We start from the raw sequence: 16,234 nt of genomic DNA on the forward strand, positions 1-16,234 counted from the left end.
TGTCTGTCAAGCTAAACATAAAGAGCCACTAGGGGAAATTGGAGCATAGAAACAAGAGTAGCTCATTCAGCCCTTTGAGTCTGCTCCATCACTCAATAGATCATGGCTCAACCCAAACTCAACTTCACCTGCCTTTGATCAACATTCCTTGACACCCTTACTCAGAAAAATCTACCAATCATAGTCTCAAAATTTCCAACTGACCTGGCCCCAGTATCCATCACTTTTTGGTGAGGAGAAATTCCAGATTTAAAGTGCTTTCTGAATCTATTTCTGAATAGCTTGGCTCTAATTTTAAGGTTGAGCCATCTTGATCTGGATTTCCCCCACAAGATTAAACAGCTTCTCTGGATCTACCCTATCAAATCCCTTTTCATCTTTCAAACACCACAATCAGATCACCCAACCATTCTGTTTGTGGGGAACTCAGGTGTGTGCCTGAATTGAGGGGCATGATCTTCACTACATTAAAATGGGCAGAAAATTGAGGATCTGTAAATGACACACCTGCTTGAATTCTTGATACGTGGTCCTGGTTCAAAACCTACTCATCGGCTGCACTAAAGACAAACATTTTACCTCAAGTTGTGTGAAAACATTTCTGTGTTTTGACAACTGAAGTTAGGGAACACAAACTGTATCAGAGAATGTTATAAGAATATGAGTGGAATGCTTGCATGTGATATTAATTGAGGTGGCATTTGAACTATCCTCTATTCATTGTTTCGATAAAGACAATGGGCCGGATTGTCATCCTCGAGGCAGATAGGGGAAATCAGGAAAATTCACAGCTCAACACACCAACCATGGGAGAAAGTGCCCACCAAAGCAGGAACTTCATTGCTGAGGGTCAGATGCGACCTGGAGTTGGGCCAGCTGAAGTTTGGAGGCAGCCACAGGGACTGTCGGTTGGCAAGGTGGATAGCTTAAATTGCTCGCCTTGGTGCCATAGAAATTTGCCCCAGTGAAAAAAAACACAAAGGCTCATCATCGATTACCCCTCACCCCCTTTCATCCTCCTAACATGCCCCGTTCATGCCATCTCATGCCTCTCACCCACTTTCTCAGGTCCCTCATGTTCCTTGTGCCAGACTCTGCCTTTCTACATACCTCTTACATCCTCTCACATCCCCATGCCAACCTCTGCCCTTCCACCCATTCCCTCAATGATCCCTATGCCAATCTCTGCTTTTCCCCCCAAGCCCCTCAGGCCGTCAAGTCCCCTATGCCAGACTTTGGCACTTCCATGCCTATTGACACACTGTATACTTTCGACAGCTAATGAACTCATCAGTGTAATGTGGTATGTGTAAAAATAATCTTTGAAAAAATTGATTCTATTAAATGCTTGGTCCCATGGCAAGCTAATAAAGTGTCAATCATCCAGGCCCTTTCAAGTTTCAAACAACATAAAACACAAAGACTTCAAATCCATTTAAGTTGTCAACCAAGATTGTGAAATTGGCCGCAGAGATAAGATAGCCTGAGCTGTCAATCAAACAATGTTTCCTCTGGGGTGCAGGTGTTTTGTTATTCTAATAGAGGTTTGACTTCTCAGCCAAGTGTACAGGAATGGGGTCGGGAATCTTGGAATCGGGACCTGTCCTCCATTTTTAAAAGGCTCTCAAGTCAACCCAACTTGGAGAAAATCCAGGCTTATGTCTTTTCAAAGGATTGTTAAAAAATAAACTGCTACTTTGCACATAACCATAAACATACTTGGGATGAAATTTGACTTTTTCTGAAATGTGCTGATGAATCGGCAGATATTTTACATTGTGTTCAGTTTCCTTTACCACTAGGTTCTGTGCAAAATGAGCTGCCAATTTGCTAAAAGCCTGTTTCACTCAATTGCCGGCAGCCAATTACATTCCCATAATTCCTATTGCTAGTAGCTGAAAACACAGAAAATAAACAAAGTAACTCCAGGATTATATATTCATTTTCAACCTACTGTGCTTATGCACTGGAATAAATATTTGATGTCCAGGAAGATGCAGGGCTTTGAGCAGTGGGATTAGCTTTGCAGTGTGGACACAATAGGATAAATTGCCTCCATCTGTGCTGTAAACCTCCATGGTAAGTCTATAGCATATAGATTAGAGAAACATTTCCACTTGTGGGAGAAACCAAACTAGAGGCTATAAATATAAGAAAGTCATTAATAAATTCAATTAAAAAAATCAGGAGAAACTTCTATATAGTCAGAGGGTGGTTAGAATGTGGAACTTATTAGCACAAGGAGTAGTTCAGACAAATAGCATAGACAATTTAAAGGAAAACTAGGTAAGTGCATAAAGAAGAAAGGAATAGAAGTGGAGTCAGACACTTTAGGAACATTTAAGCGGTTATTGGATAGGCACATGGAGCAGACCAGGATGATAGGGAGTGGGATAGCTTGATCTTGGTTTCAGATAACGCTCGGCACAACATCGTGGGCCGAAGGGCCTGTTCTGTGCTGTACTGTTCTATGTTCCATAGAGGGTATACCCCATAAGGTTTGATGAAGTAGGGTGAGAGGGAGTTTGCCATACAGCACCAATGCCATTGAAACAAATCATCTGTGCTGTAAATTCTATATAATTCTACATAATTTTTTTTTCTTTGTTCTTTCATGGGCTGCGGGATTCGCTGGCTGGGCCAGCAGCTGTAAGAAGTCTCACAACACCAGGTTAAAGTCCAACAGGTTTATTTGGTAGCAAAAGCCACTAGCTTTCGAAGCGCTGCTCCTTCATCAGGTGAGTGGGATTTCAGTTCACAAACAGGGCATATAAAGACACAAACTCAACTTACAAAATAATGGTTGGAATGCTTTTTACTTGATGTCTGTGTCGATATGCGCGATCAGCTGTTGCCCAGCCCTAATTGCCCCTTGAACTGAATGGCTTGCTCGGCCATTTTGGAGGGCAGTTAAGAGTTAACCTCAATGCTGTGGGTCTGGAGTGATATGTAGGCCAGACTGGATAAGAATGGCAAATTTCCTTCCCTATAGGACATTAGTGAACCAGATGGGTTTTTATGACAATCAACAATGGTTTTATAGTCACCATTAGACTTTTAATTCCAGATTTTTTATTGAATTTAAATTTCACTAACTGCTGTGGTGTAATTTGAACCCCGGTCACCAGAGCATTACCCTGAGTCTCTGGATTACAAGACAAGCGACAATACTATGATACACAGTATTGTGATACACTCAGCACTACAAAATCTGTTCTGAGAAAATGTATGTTAGAGTTTCCAAAGAACTACTGGCAATGAATTACTGCAAGTGAGCTTAATAACAAACCTTACAATGCACTCTTAAAGACAAAATTCAGGCAGATTTATTCCAGAAACAGTACATTCTCCACATTATGTAAGTATCAGAAGGCAACAGATCAGGACCTTTTCGAATCATCTACGAGCAGTGCACATCATAAATAAAAAATAAATAGCCCGTGTATAAGGTATATCACACAGCTGGTCTTGAATAATCCTTTGATCAAATACTCTCTAGACAGCTTGATGCACTTTCAGTCTTGTCACATAAAGGCCATCTAAAAACAACATGCTGTATTGATTGCGTTTGAATGGAATTCATGAATATTATTCAGAAAGGCCTACTTTAATCAGATAGCACTGTAGGAAAGAGCAATCTTTAGCAATATTACAGCCCTCTAGGTTCACCCATGCAAGATAATTGAACTCACGTTACCAATAGGGACATTTCCTACATTTCACACCAGTGACGACACGTCAAAAATACTTTATTGGCTGTAAAGTGCTTTGGGATATCCTGAGGTTGCAAAAGGTGCACTATGAATGTCAGTCTTTCCTTTTAACAAGGCAGACAGTTTGAAGATTATTCCATTGTTCTTCTTGCAGAGAGGTTTTGGACCGCATACCATATGCTTCTGTCAAACTGTCAAGAAGAACTGAGTTGTGAAAATTGGTAAGATTCATCACTATGTTTGTCAATAGCGGTGTGGTAACATAACCTCCATCCAAATATGCCATCGTGCAATAAGAATATTCTTGTGTCGGAAACTGAACTTGTCCAGACAGATACATTCAGTGATTTCTACAGCAGGTCGAAGGTTGAGTATTCTATTTTGAGAGATTTACCTCCTGACTCCCCAAAGCCTGTGTACCATCTACAAGGCAAAAGTCAGGAGTGTGCTGGAATATTCTCCACTTGCCTGGATAAGTGCAAGAAGACTATAAGACCATAAGATATAGGAGCAGAATTAGGTCATTCCATTGAGTCTGCTCCGCCATTCAATCATGGCCGATAAATTTCTCAACCTATTCTCCCGCCTTTTCCCTATCACCTTTGAGCCCCTTACCAATCAAGAACCTATCTATCTCTGTCTTAAAAATACTCAATGATCTGGCCTCAACAACATTCTGTGGCAATGAATTCCATAGATTCACTACCCTCTGGCTGAAGAAATTCCTCCTCATCTCGGTTTTAAAGAGTCGTCTGTTTATCCTGAGGCTCTGCCCTTGGATCCGAGTCTCTCCTACTAATGGAAACATCTTCCCCATGTTCACTCTATCTAGGCCTTTCACTATTTTGTAAATTTTGATGAGATCCCCCCTTATTCTTCTAAACCCCATCAAGTACAGACCTAGAGTCCTCAAAAGCTCCTTGTATGTCAAGCTTTTCATTCCTGGGATCATTCTCGTGAACCTCCTCTGGACCCTCTCCAGGGCCAGCAAATCCTTCCTTAGATATGGGGCCCAAAATTGCTCACAATACTCCAAATGTAGTCTGACCAGAGCCTTACAAAGCCTCAGCAGTACGCCCCTGTTTTTGTATTCTAGTCCTCTCAAAATAAATGCTAACATTGCACTTGCCTTCCTAACTACAAACTTAACCTAAAAGTTAACTTTAAGAGAATTCTGAACAAAGACTCCAAAGTCCCTTTGTGCTTCCGATTTCTGAATTCTCTCCCCATTTAGAAAACAGTCTATGCCTCCATTCTTCCTAGTAAGAAGTCTCACAACACCAGGTTAAAGTCCAACAGGTTTATTTGGTAGCACAAGCAATAAGCTTTCGGAGCGCTGCCCCTTCATCAGGTAAGTGGGAGTTCTGTTCACAAACAGGGCATATAAAGAAACAAACTCAATTTACAAAATAATGGCTGGAATGCGAGTCTTTACAGGTAATTAAGTCTTAAAGGTACAGACAATGTGAGTGGAGAGAGGGTTAAGCACAGGTTAAAGAGATGTGCATTGTCTCCAGTCAGGACAGTTAGTGAGATTTTGCAAGCCCAGGCAAGTCACGGGGGTTACAGATAGTGTGACATGAACCTAAGATCCCGGTTGAAGCCGTCCTCATGTGTGTGGAACTTGGCTATCAGTCTCTGCTCAGCGACTCTGCGTTGTGTGTCGTGAAGGCCGCCTTGGAGAACGCTTACCTGAAGATCAGAGGCCGAATGCCCGTGACCGCTGAAGTGTTCCCCAACAGGAAGAGAACACTCTTGCCTGGTGATTGTCGAGCGGTGTTCATTCATCCGTTGCTGTAGCATCTGCATGGTCTCCCCAATGTACCATGCCTCGGGACATCCTTTCCTGCAGTGTATCAGGTAGACAACGTTGGTCGAGTTGCAAGTGTATGTACCGTGTTCCTGGTGGATGGTGTTCTCACATGAGATGATGGCATCCGTGTCGATGATCCGGCACGTCTTGCAGAGGTTGCCATGGCAGGGTTGTGTGGTGTCGTGGTCACTGATCTCCTGAAGGCTGGGTAGTTTGCTGCGGACAATGTTCTGTTTGAGGTTGTGCAGTTGTTTGAAGGCAAGAAGTGGGGGTGTGGGGATGGCCTCGGCGAGATGTTCGTCTTCATCGATGACATGTTGAAGGCTCCGGAGAAGATGTCATAGCTTCTACAATCCGGGGAAGTACTGGACGACGAAGTGTACTCTGTCCGCCGTGTCCTGTGTTTGTCTTCTGAGGAGGTCGGTGCGGTTTTTCGCTGTGGCGCGTCGGAACTGTCGATCGATGAGTCGAGCGCCATATCTTGTTCTTATCTCCACATCCATTCTTCCTACCAAGGTGCATAACCTCACACTTTGCCACATGTATTCCATCTGCGACTTCTTTGCCCACTCTCCTAACCTGTCCAAGTCCTTCTGCAGCCTACCCGCCTCCTCAAAATTACCTGTCCCTCCACCTATCTTTGTATCATCTGCAAACTTAGGCACAATTCCCTCAGTTCCTTCATCTAGATCATTGATGTACGAAGTATAAAGTTGTAGACCCAACACTGACCCCTGCAGAACTCCACTAGTCACCAGCTTCCATCCTGAAAATGACCCTTTTATCCCCACTCTCTACCTTCTGCCATTCAGCCAATTTTCTATCTCTGTTATTATCTTGCCTTTAACACCATGGGCTCTTATCTTATCCTGTGCGGCACCTTATCAAAGGCCTTCTGGAAATCCAAGTAGATAACATCCACTGGGTGTCCTTTGTCTGACCTGCTCATTATCTCCTCAAAGAGTTCTAACAGATTTGTCAGGCAAGACCTCTCCTTGACAAAACCATGCTGACTTCGCCCTATTTTATCATGCACTTCCAATTCCTTCGAAATCTCATCCTTAATAATAGACTCTAAAACCTTACCAACGACCGAGGTCAGGCTAACTGGCCTATAATTTTCTGTCTTTTGCCTCCCTCCCTTCTTAAACAGGGGTGTTACATTAGCGATTTTCCAGTCCTCTGGGACCCTCCCTGACTCCAGTGATTCCTGAAAGATCACCATTAATGCCTCCACTATCTCTTCGGTTATCTCAACTCAAGAAGCACAACACCATTCAGGACAAAACAATCTGCTTGCTTGACATCCCATGCATCACCTTAAACACCCATTCCCTCCACCGCCAGTGTTTCCTATCCATAGGACACACTGCACCAACTCACCAAAGTTCTTTTGTTAGCACCTTCCAAACCCATGAAATTCACCAGCTACAGGTTCATGCAAAATCTATGCAGGGGAATACCATAATCTTCAAACGCTCTTTCAGATCATACACCATCCCAATTTGGATATGTATTACAGTTCCTTCTTGGTTGTTAGGCCAAAATCCAATCTAATAGAACTATGGAAGTACCTTCACCAAATGGTACAATACTGACTCAAGAACAAGGTGCACCACCACATTCTCAAGGACATCTATGAATGGGCTTAAATGCCGGTCTTCTGAGTGATGCTCATATTCTGAGAATGAGTAAAAAGAAAACTTGCAAATGATACAATAAAACTTGACTTTTGAACTGTTCTTTCACCCACCAAACTAGATAACAAGGATGACTACCCATCTAAGCATTTGATATATCATCATGAGATATTTTTATTTCTGGTCATTGAGTTGCGAATAGTTTCTGCCGTATGGCAGCAGGACACTGACAAATCTACTGCATCAAACAGTAACCAGAGTTTTTCCTGCAGGACAGGGCAGCATTTAGCATTGCAGTCACTGACTGCCAAATCGCACTGCACTGGAGTGGGTTTATTCCTGAAACAGACTAACTAGTCCTGTCATTATGTTTCCTAATCAGTTGACAGTATAGCAGTCTGAAATTGAACTCGGTAATCTTAAGGAGATGCATTACTTTAGAATTTATTTTGGAAAACATACACCAAATGTCTCTCTTCTGGTGATTTAATGCATTATTTAGTATAGATATCTTTATCTACAGGAGGCAAAACCAGTCATCAATCAAATGCACTGTGGAAGCTTTCAATATTAAACCAAACTGGCTCACTTTAAAGATACTTAACTGTCTTTTTACATTAACTTAGAAAGTGTAACATGCTACACCTGTTATTGCATTTCTCAGCATTTTCAAGATCCATGAACAGTTAGAATTAGCTAATGAAAACATTAAGCAGATCAGGAGACATTTTGGAGGAAGGTACAGCACTAGAAACACTTTGCAGAATTAAATAAAATTGCTTTAACATCTTCAATTTTCTGTTGCGAGATAATTTTTTCAAAATTTTCAAGTGCAAGAATAACATGGAACATGGAAGGTCTGATACCTGAGGGATTCTACTTGAGGCCTTAAATGGAGGTTATTGGAACTGATGGGAAATTAAAGAGGGCTCCTCAGTGACAGAAGTGAATTGTTAACAAGTGTTGACCGAAACTCACAAAATTGTGGGGAACTCCTGGAAACCGTTCTTTCTGGGTTGCTTAATTTTTCCTCACATCAACAACTTGCATTTATTTAGTACCTTCAATCCAGCAAAACATCCCAAGGCAATTAACAAACTCATAAGTATTCAAAACATTTTTGATGCTTAGCCACAGGAGGAGGTATCAGGACAGGTGATCAGAAACCTTGGCAAAAAGGTAGCTTTAATGAGCATTTTAGAGGAGAAGTTGAGAGATGAACTAGGAAGGGAATTCCAGTGCTTAAGATCAAGGCAGTTGAAAGGATAGCTGCCCATGAAGGAGCAATTAAAATCAGGCATAGACAAGAAGGCAGAGGAGCATAGAGATTTTGAAGGCTTGTAGGACAGAAGATGACAGAGATGGAGAGGGGAGAATCAATGGAAGGCAACAAGCACAGAAATGATAATGATTTGGATGACCACAAGTTTATGCAGGGTGGAAGTTGGACTGCATTGGAACAGCCAAGTTTAGAGGTAACAAAGACACAGATGTGGGTTTCAGCAATAGATCAGCTGAAGTAGAATTGGAGTCAGGCAGTGTCCCAGAAATGAATGTAGGCTGGTGATAGAACAAGTATGTGGCCTGGAGCTCAATTCGGGGTCATGGGTGTGAACAGTCTGCTTCAACTTGAGACAGTTGCCAGGGATGGAGAGGTTATTGAAGGAACAGAGTTTGTGGTTGGTATTCAAGACAATGGGTTTCAGTGTTTGGAACAGATGGAGACTATTTAATTTATTTTTTAACAAAATATTCATTCTTAGGTTCGGAGCATCACTGGTAATGTTGGCATTTACTTCCCATCCCTAGTGGCCTTGAGAAGGTAGTGTGAGCCTTCTTAAGTAACGGTATGATACAATTGAAAGACTTGCTAGAACGCTTTACAGCACTGTTTCCCAAACTTCTACCTACTGTGACACCATTTTAATGATTCAGATTTGATGCAATGCATGATTGAAAATTGGGTTGGAGAGGAAAAGATTACTGAACAGCGGGGGGGGGATGAGGGCGAGAGGATTGTTGGGGTGGAGTTATGCGGACGGAATATGGTTGGGGGGGTGGGGAGAAGGTGAGAGGAGTTCAAGCAGCAGGGGTACAGGCACAAAAAGAAACTTGGACACCAGGGGGCAATCTTACAGTTACACCCAGCCTGATGGGTGGGGTGAGCCAGTAAGATCGTGCGAGAGAAACAAAATCAGGTTCACACCTGATTTCTCGCCTCTCGTGTTTATACCGGCACCAGATATCCGGCGCAATCAGCCTCATGCCCATTTCCGGCGCGAGGCTGAATAATTTACTTAAATTTATTATTATCGGAATTTAATGAGTCCAGAATGGAATTGCCAGGCTCACTTGCCTCTGTGGCCTTGCTGTGTAGGGGGGGGGGGGGGGGGGGGGGGGGCGGTTCTCTCCGGGGAGAATCACAGCTGATCTCCAGCAAAGGGTCAGTTGTGATGGCCTCACCAGTAGAACTGGAGGCCATTGAGGCCCCGCAGGGAGGTCGGAGGCAAGGGGGAGGGGGTGCCCCATGGGCAGTGGGATCGGTATGGGCAGGGAGTGGGGATCCACTGCCAATCTGCACTAGGGAGCGGTGTAGGGAGGGAGGGGGGGACCTGCTGCCACTCCCACACTAGGGAGTGGTGGGCGGATGGAGGAGGACGATCGGGGCCGGCCATAGGGGGGTGTTGGACTGGTGATCACGGGGGGGTGGGGGGGTGGGGTGTCGGGTGGCTGACTGTTTGGAGGGGGGGGAGGTGAGGGCAGGGTCGATCAGTCAAGCAGATGGGGGTTTGTGGTATGTCGCTGGGGGTCGCTGTGTGTGAAGCAGACTGACAGCAGCAGAGGCTGAGCAGCAGCCCTCTGCTACTTGAGACCTGCACACGCGCAATGGCACTCTCTGCTGCTCTCAGCCAGTATTTGGGCGACTTCAGCCCTGCCCCCTTCCCCTACAGGTGAGCAACCATTTCTGTTGTTATTTTTTGCTCGAAGTGGGCAAGATAGCAGATTTGGACTCACCCAAAAAATTGGATCTGAAACTCTCCCGTTTTCATGCCCATCCTGGACTTGGAAATATTTTGGTAAGATCACCTCCTATCCTTTTTGTAGGCTTTGGTGGTGGCAGCGTTAAGGCCTCGGAGCTTTTTTCGTACGTCCATGGTGACTGGCAAAAACATTCTCACATATTTAAAGGGGATTTGCAGCTGATCCCAGGACAGCCAAGTCTGAGGTGGGATTTTCCAGCCCTTCCTGCCAGTGGGATCCTCTAGTCTCACTGAAGGCAACCCCTACCCCCCTCCAGCTGCGGGTTTCCCAATATGGGATGGTTGAGCCACAAAAAATGGTGGAGACAATGGTGGGACTGGAAGATCCCATCAGTAGCCAATGGCAAACCATCTCCACTGGTGGAAAACACAACGCAGTGAGGCCGGAAAATCTCACCCTGAGTCTCTGCTCCTCAGCTAGCACTGCTGCCTCAGACTCTGTGACCCCAATGTGAGTTGGGACCCACAGTTTGGGAACTCCTACTTTAGAGGGGCAACTATTTAAGAGGCAACTAACTAGTTTGGTGTGGGACTGGAGTCACATATAGGCCAAACTGGGTAAGGGCAGCAGGTTTCCTACCTTATAGGAACTTAGAATCATAGAATCCCTACAGTGCAGAAGAGGCCATTCGGCTCATCAACTCTGCAGCTACTCTCTAACAGAGTATATTACACAGCCCCTCTCCTCGCCCTATCCCCATAATCCCACACATTTACCATGGCTAATCTACCTAACCTACACATCTTTGGACTGTGGGAGAAAACTGGAGCACTCGAAGGAAACCCATGCAGACATGGGGAGGATGTGAAAACTCCACACAGACCTGAGTGAGATTGTTCTGTTTTAACGATAGTCAAACAAACAGTTCCATGATTACTTGAGTGGATGTCAGCTTCATATTTCCAAGTTTTGTAAAAACTGAATTCAAATTCTCAAACTGCTATGAAATGAGTGGCATATTCAGATGACGCATTCCCGACGGGACTAATTTCTTAGCATGAATGTCATGGCAATACTGAATACTGGGACAGATGGTACTGTACTGACGTCCAGTGCTGACATGGTTGTGTGAGCCCTGTGCCCCGCCATGGCATTATAATTCATCGAGGGGTAAGCCATTCGATCCTCTCTGGAATTTTGAATGTTTACAAAAAATAACATTTTTTCTTTACCTGTCTCGGAGTCTGGGACCTGACCCAGTGATCTCCCTCCTTGGAGACAGGCAGGAGTCCTGCCTTACATAAATAAGACTAACCCTGGGAAATCAGACTGGGCTAACAGGGCAATCAAGAGCAAACTGAAACCTTATCCTGTCAAAATTACAGTGAGGTTCAGCCCAAGGATGTCCAACCACTCGTTTTACAATTTATTTCTCAATTGGCATTTTAGACCAACCTGTACACATGGTCATTTGGAATCACAATGAGCCTTACTTCTGTTGTGGGCAAAGTTTTGGAAAGGATTATAAGAGATAGGATTTATAATCATCGAGAAAGGAATAATTTGATTAGGGATAGTCAGCACGGTTTTGCGAAGGGTAGGTCGTGCCTCACAAACCTTATTGAGTTCTTTGAGAAGGTGACCAAAGAGATGGATGAGGGTAAAGCGGTTGATGTGGTGTATATGGATTTCAGCAAAGCGGTTGATAAGGTTCCCCATGGTAAGCTATTGCAGAAAATACAGACACATGGGATTGAGGGTGATTTAGTGGTTTGGATCAGGAATTGGCTAGCTGTAAGAAAACAGAGGGTGGTAGTTGATGGGAAATATTCATCCTGGAGTTCAGTTACTAGTGGTGTACCGCAAGGATCTGTTTTGGGGCCACTGCTGTTTGTCATTTTTATAAATGACCTGGATGAGGGCGTAGAAGGATGGATTAGTAAATTTGCAGATGACACTAAAGTCGGTGGAGTTGTAGACAGTGCGGAGGGAAGTGGCAGGTTCCAGAGGGACATGGATAAGCTGCAGAGCTGGGCTGAGAGGTGGCAAATGGAGTTTAATGCGGAAAAGTGTGAGGTGATTCACTTTGGAAGGAGTAACAGGAATACAGGGTACTGGGCTAATGGTAAGATACTTGGTAGTGTGGATGAACAGAGGGATCTGGGTGTCCATGTGCATAGATCCCTGAAAGTTGGCACCCAGGTTGATAGGGTTGTTAAGAAGGCATACGGTGTGTTTGCTTTTATTGGTAGAGGGATTGAGTTTCGGAGCCATGAGATCATGTTGCAGCTGTACAAAACTCTGGTGCGGCCGCACTTGGAGTATTGCGTACAGTTCTGGTCGCCGCATTATAGGAAAGATGTGGAAGCATTGGAAAGGGTGCAGAGGAGATTTACCAGGATGTTGCCTGGTGTGGTGGGAACATCATATGAGGAAAGGCTGAGGGACTTGAGGTTGTTTTCGTTAGAGGGAAGAAGGTTAAGAGGTGACTTAATAGAGGCATACAAGATGATCAGAGGATTAGATAGGGTGGATAGTGAGAGCCGTTTTCCTCAGATGGTGATGGCTAACACGAGGGGACATAGCTTTAAATTGAGGGGTGAGAGATATAGGACAGATGTTAGAGGTAGGTTCTTTACTCAGAGAGCAGTAAGGGCGTGGAATGCCCTGCCTGCAGCAGTAGTGGACTCGTCAACATTAAGAGCATTCAAATGGTTATTGGATAAACATATGGATGATATTGGAATAGTGTAGATTAGAGGGACTTTAGATTGGTTTCACTGGTCGGCACAACATCGAGGGCCGAAGGGCCTGTACTGCGCTGTAATGTTCTATGTAAGTTTGATGATCATTCAAAATGGGCAACATTGGATCAGTCATTACAGACTTTGCCCAGTTTTCATTTCCATTGAAGTCAACGTGTTTCATTGCCCCTAAAATAGTTTGGCATATCCCGATTAAGGCAGAATATAAACGGGAGTTAAACAGGCTGAGGGATGGATGATTTTTTAGAGAACCTTAATGAAAGGGCTTGATAGTATAGATGAAGAGAAGATGTTTACCGTTGTGGAGGAGTCCAAAACTGGGGGGGGGGCATAAATATAAGACAGTCACTACTAAATTAGAATTCAGAGGAAGGTGTTGCTACAAACAGGGGGATCCTTTTTATGATGAAGGGGATCTTGCTGCAATTGTAATGGCCCCTGTCTTTGGGAAAACCTATCATTTATGTTGGGGTGATGAATTTGCCAATTTCTTGTTAAAAGAAAATTGCCTTCAGCCAAATGATCAATCTGCCTGTGAGATAAACAGTAGTTAAAAAAAGGTAAAGAAGAAGTTAATTACTGGGGTGGGGACTAGATTCCTGGCTGTGGTTCTGTTTTCACAGTAAGAAGTCTCACAACACCAGGTTAAAGTCCAGGAGCTACCAAAAGCCAGGAGCTACCAAATAAACCTGTTGGACTTTAACCTGGTGTTGTGAGATTTCTTACTGTGTTTACCTCAGTCCAGCGCCGGCATCCACGTTCTGTTTTCAAGCAGTTTAGTTTAGCACAAGTTGACTGCAGGGAACATATCTTTCAACCAGAATTCAATTGAAATTCCATCTGCTGGCTAAAAATAGGTCAAATCATTCATAACTGAAGGGCTCTACTAAAGTGAGTTGGATTTCGAGGATAGCCAAGCTGAGAAGGGCAAGAGAGAGTGTGAAAGTTCCGAGATGCAACACTCCAGAGTTAAAGAACATTAGAACCATTGGAGTTCAGACCTGAGATGGCTACGCTGAAGATGTTAGTGATGCCTGTATTGAACTGGGAGTCTACAACTCTGGGGTAGTTAGAAGGAACAACCTTGCCCAAAGTAATTGGAAAGCCCAGGGACCTCAATCCTTACACAAATCTTTAAAACAGTACTCAGACCAACTGGTTAATCTTCCGACTTCTGACTTGATTTTTTGGAGGGTGTAAGTCAAATGGATATGGAAAGAAATTTGAGTTAAGTAGTGCAGTTTAGAACATAAGAAACTATGTTTATTATACCATACTGGTTAAAGTGTGGTGTCCTTATTAGTATTCATGTTCTTTGATTATTGTGCAGTAAAATTATTTTGCTCTAAACAGTGAACTTTGTGGTTTAGTACTTTTAGTTTCTACCTGGGTTTTCCAATTTCCAAAAAGGAAAGAATGCTGCTGGTCTCTGTCAAGATTATAATACTGTGACCATGGGGGCCAGGGGTGTCTTGCCATGATTGTTGGAAAGGGTCATTTGTGGTCGGGGGAGTGAGATGCTATGATCGTGAGTGAAAGGGGGCGGGGGGTCTTGTTATGGTCAGTGGAGTGGTCTTGCTGTGTTCACGGGTGGGGCCTTGTTATGAAAACGGACGGTCTTGCTGTGTTCACAAGGGAGGGGTCTTGTTATGATCAGGATTAGTCTTGCTGAGATCAGTGGAGTGGTTCTTGATGTGATTGAGGGTCTTGCTTTGGCTGAGGGTTTTGCTACGATCAGGGAGGAGTCTTGCTGCGATCCAGGAGTATCTTGCTCTGATTGAAGATCTTGCCATGATCAAGTTCAGAGTAGAGGGGGGCTCCTGTAATGATGAGAGTGGAGTGGAAGACCCAAGACATTGTTGGAAAGCCCGGAGTACCATCCCTACCCAAGAGAATATCTGAAAAGTAAATATTAAAAGCTCAGGCTGCAGTTTCAGGCAGGTTTAACTGAAAGAGGACCCCTGTGCCCAGCATATCCCCTAGCCAACTCATTCCCTTGCTCAACATACTCCTTTGCCTGGCTCTTCCCCACGTTTGGCAAACCTCCTCACTGGGCACACTCTCTCATCTGTGATGCTCTCTTGCCCAGTAAACCCTTCACCTGGCAAACCCCCTCACTGATTTGATTTTGATTTGATTTATTAATGTCACATGTATCGGGATACAGTGAGAATTATTGTTTCTAGCGACCTATTACAGACAAAGCATACCATTCATAGAGTACATAGGGGAGAGGGAAAGGAGAGAGTGCAGAATGTAGTGTTACATTCATAGCTAGGGTGTAGAGAAAGATTAACTTAATACAAGGTAGGTCCATTCAAAAGTCTGATGGCAGAAGGGAAGAAACTGTTTTTGAGTCGGTTGGTACGTGATCTCTGACTTTTGTGTATTTTTCCCGACGGAAGAAGGTGGAAGAGGGTATGTGGGGTCCTTAAATATGCTGGCTGCTTTTCCGAGACAGCAAGAAGTGCAAACGGAGTCAATGAATGGGAGGCTGGGCACACCCCCTCATCTGCCACACTCCCTCACCCAGCAAACCCCCTCACCTGGTACATCCCCTTACCTGGCACACCTGCTTGCCCAGAAAACCACCTCACCTGACTCACTCCCTCACCTGGCAAACCTCCTCGCTTGGCACAACCTCAGCCCACCCAAGCCTCTGTAGATCAAGTCCTGGTTAAATCACCTGTTTAAAATAGTGAATTAATATAGGAACATGGCGACAGCAACTGGATCAGTGAGAGGAAGCCAATCTCACTTTAACTGCTTCTGCCCTCCCTCCCACGAGCTTCGGCCAGTTGGTGGCATTTAAAGTCAGTGCCTGGATGTATGTCTAATGCTCAAAACAGCTGGAAATATTACTTGGGTTTGTCGCACCCACTCCCTGTACACGTAATACAGACAATGATTGGACTGTCTGCTTTCGAACATATTTCACTATCCTACAAATTGGCTGACAGTTTACTTCAGTCCTGGAGAATCATACACATTCCCCCAATAACTGGTTTTCACAGAGAAAAATAAGCTGTGTAATTGACCGCTCAGTTGTTGAAGGTTGATGGCAAAATAATTAATGCTGTGGCTTCTCCTTTTGTTGTGTTCAAAGAACAGAAGTTTGGCAACATACAATTAATGCTCTTTGTTGTGCTGATTCAGTGTAAGGACACTAGATTAAATATACCACTAATTATAGGTTATTACATTAGACAAATTCTCATCGATGGTAGGAAGGACGGCAACCTCTCCTAACAAATCTTAAATAGTATTAAACTGCACTGCCCTATGGATAAGCTAAATTGAATAACTAAACAACGGTATGAT

At 44.0% G+C, this 16,234-nt stretch overlaps 1 protein-coding gene across 1 annotated transcript in view; it reads right to left on the reverse strand.

Moving 5' to 3' along the window:
* The window catches only part of LOC144492818 (connector enhancer of kinase suppressor of ras 2), a 751,457-nt gene that overhangs the window by 148,729 nt on the left and 586,494 nt on the right, over window positions 1-16,234 (reverse strand). The gene's annotated exons all lie outside the window — the stretch shown is intronic.

The sequence above is a fragment of the Mustelus asterias genome, chromosome 4, assembly GCF_964213995.1.
Source record: "Mustelus asterias chromosome 4, sMusAst1.hap1.1, whole genome shotgun sequence".
Lineage (NCBI taxonomy): Eukaryota > Metazoa > Chordata > Chondrichthyes > Carcharhiniformes > Triakidae > Mustelus > Mustelus asterias.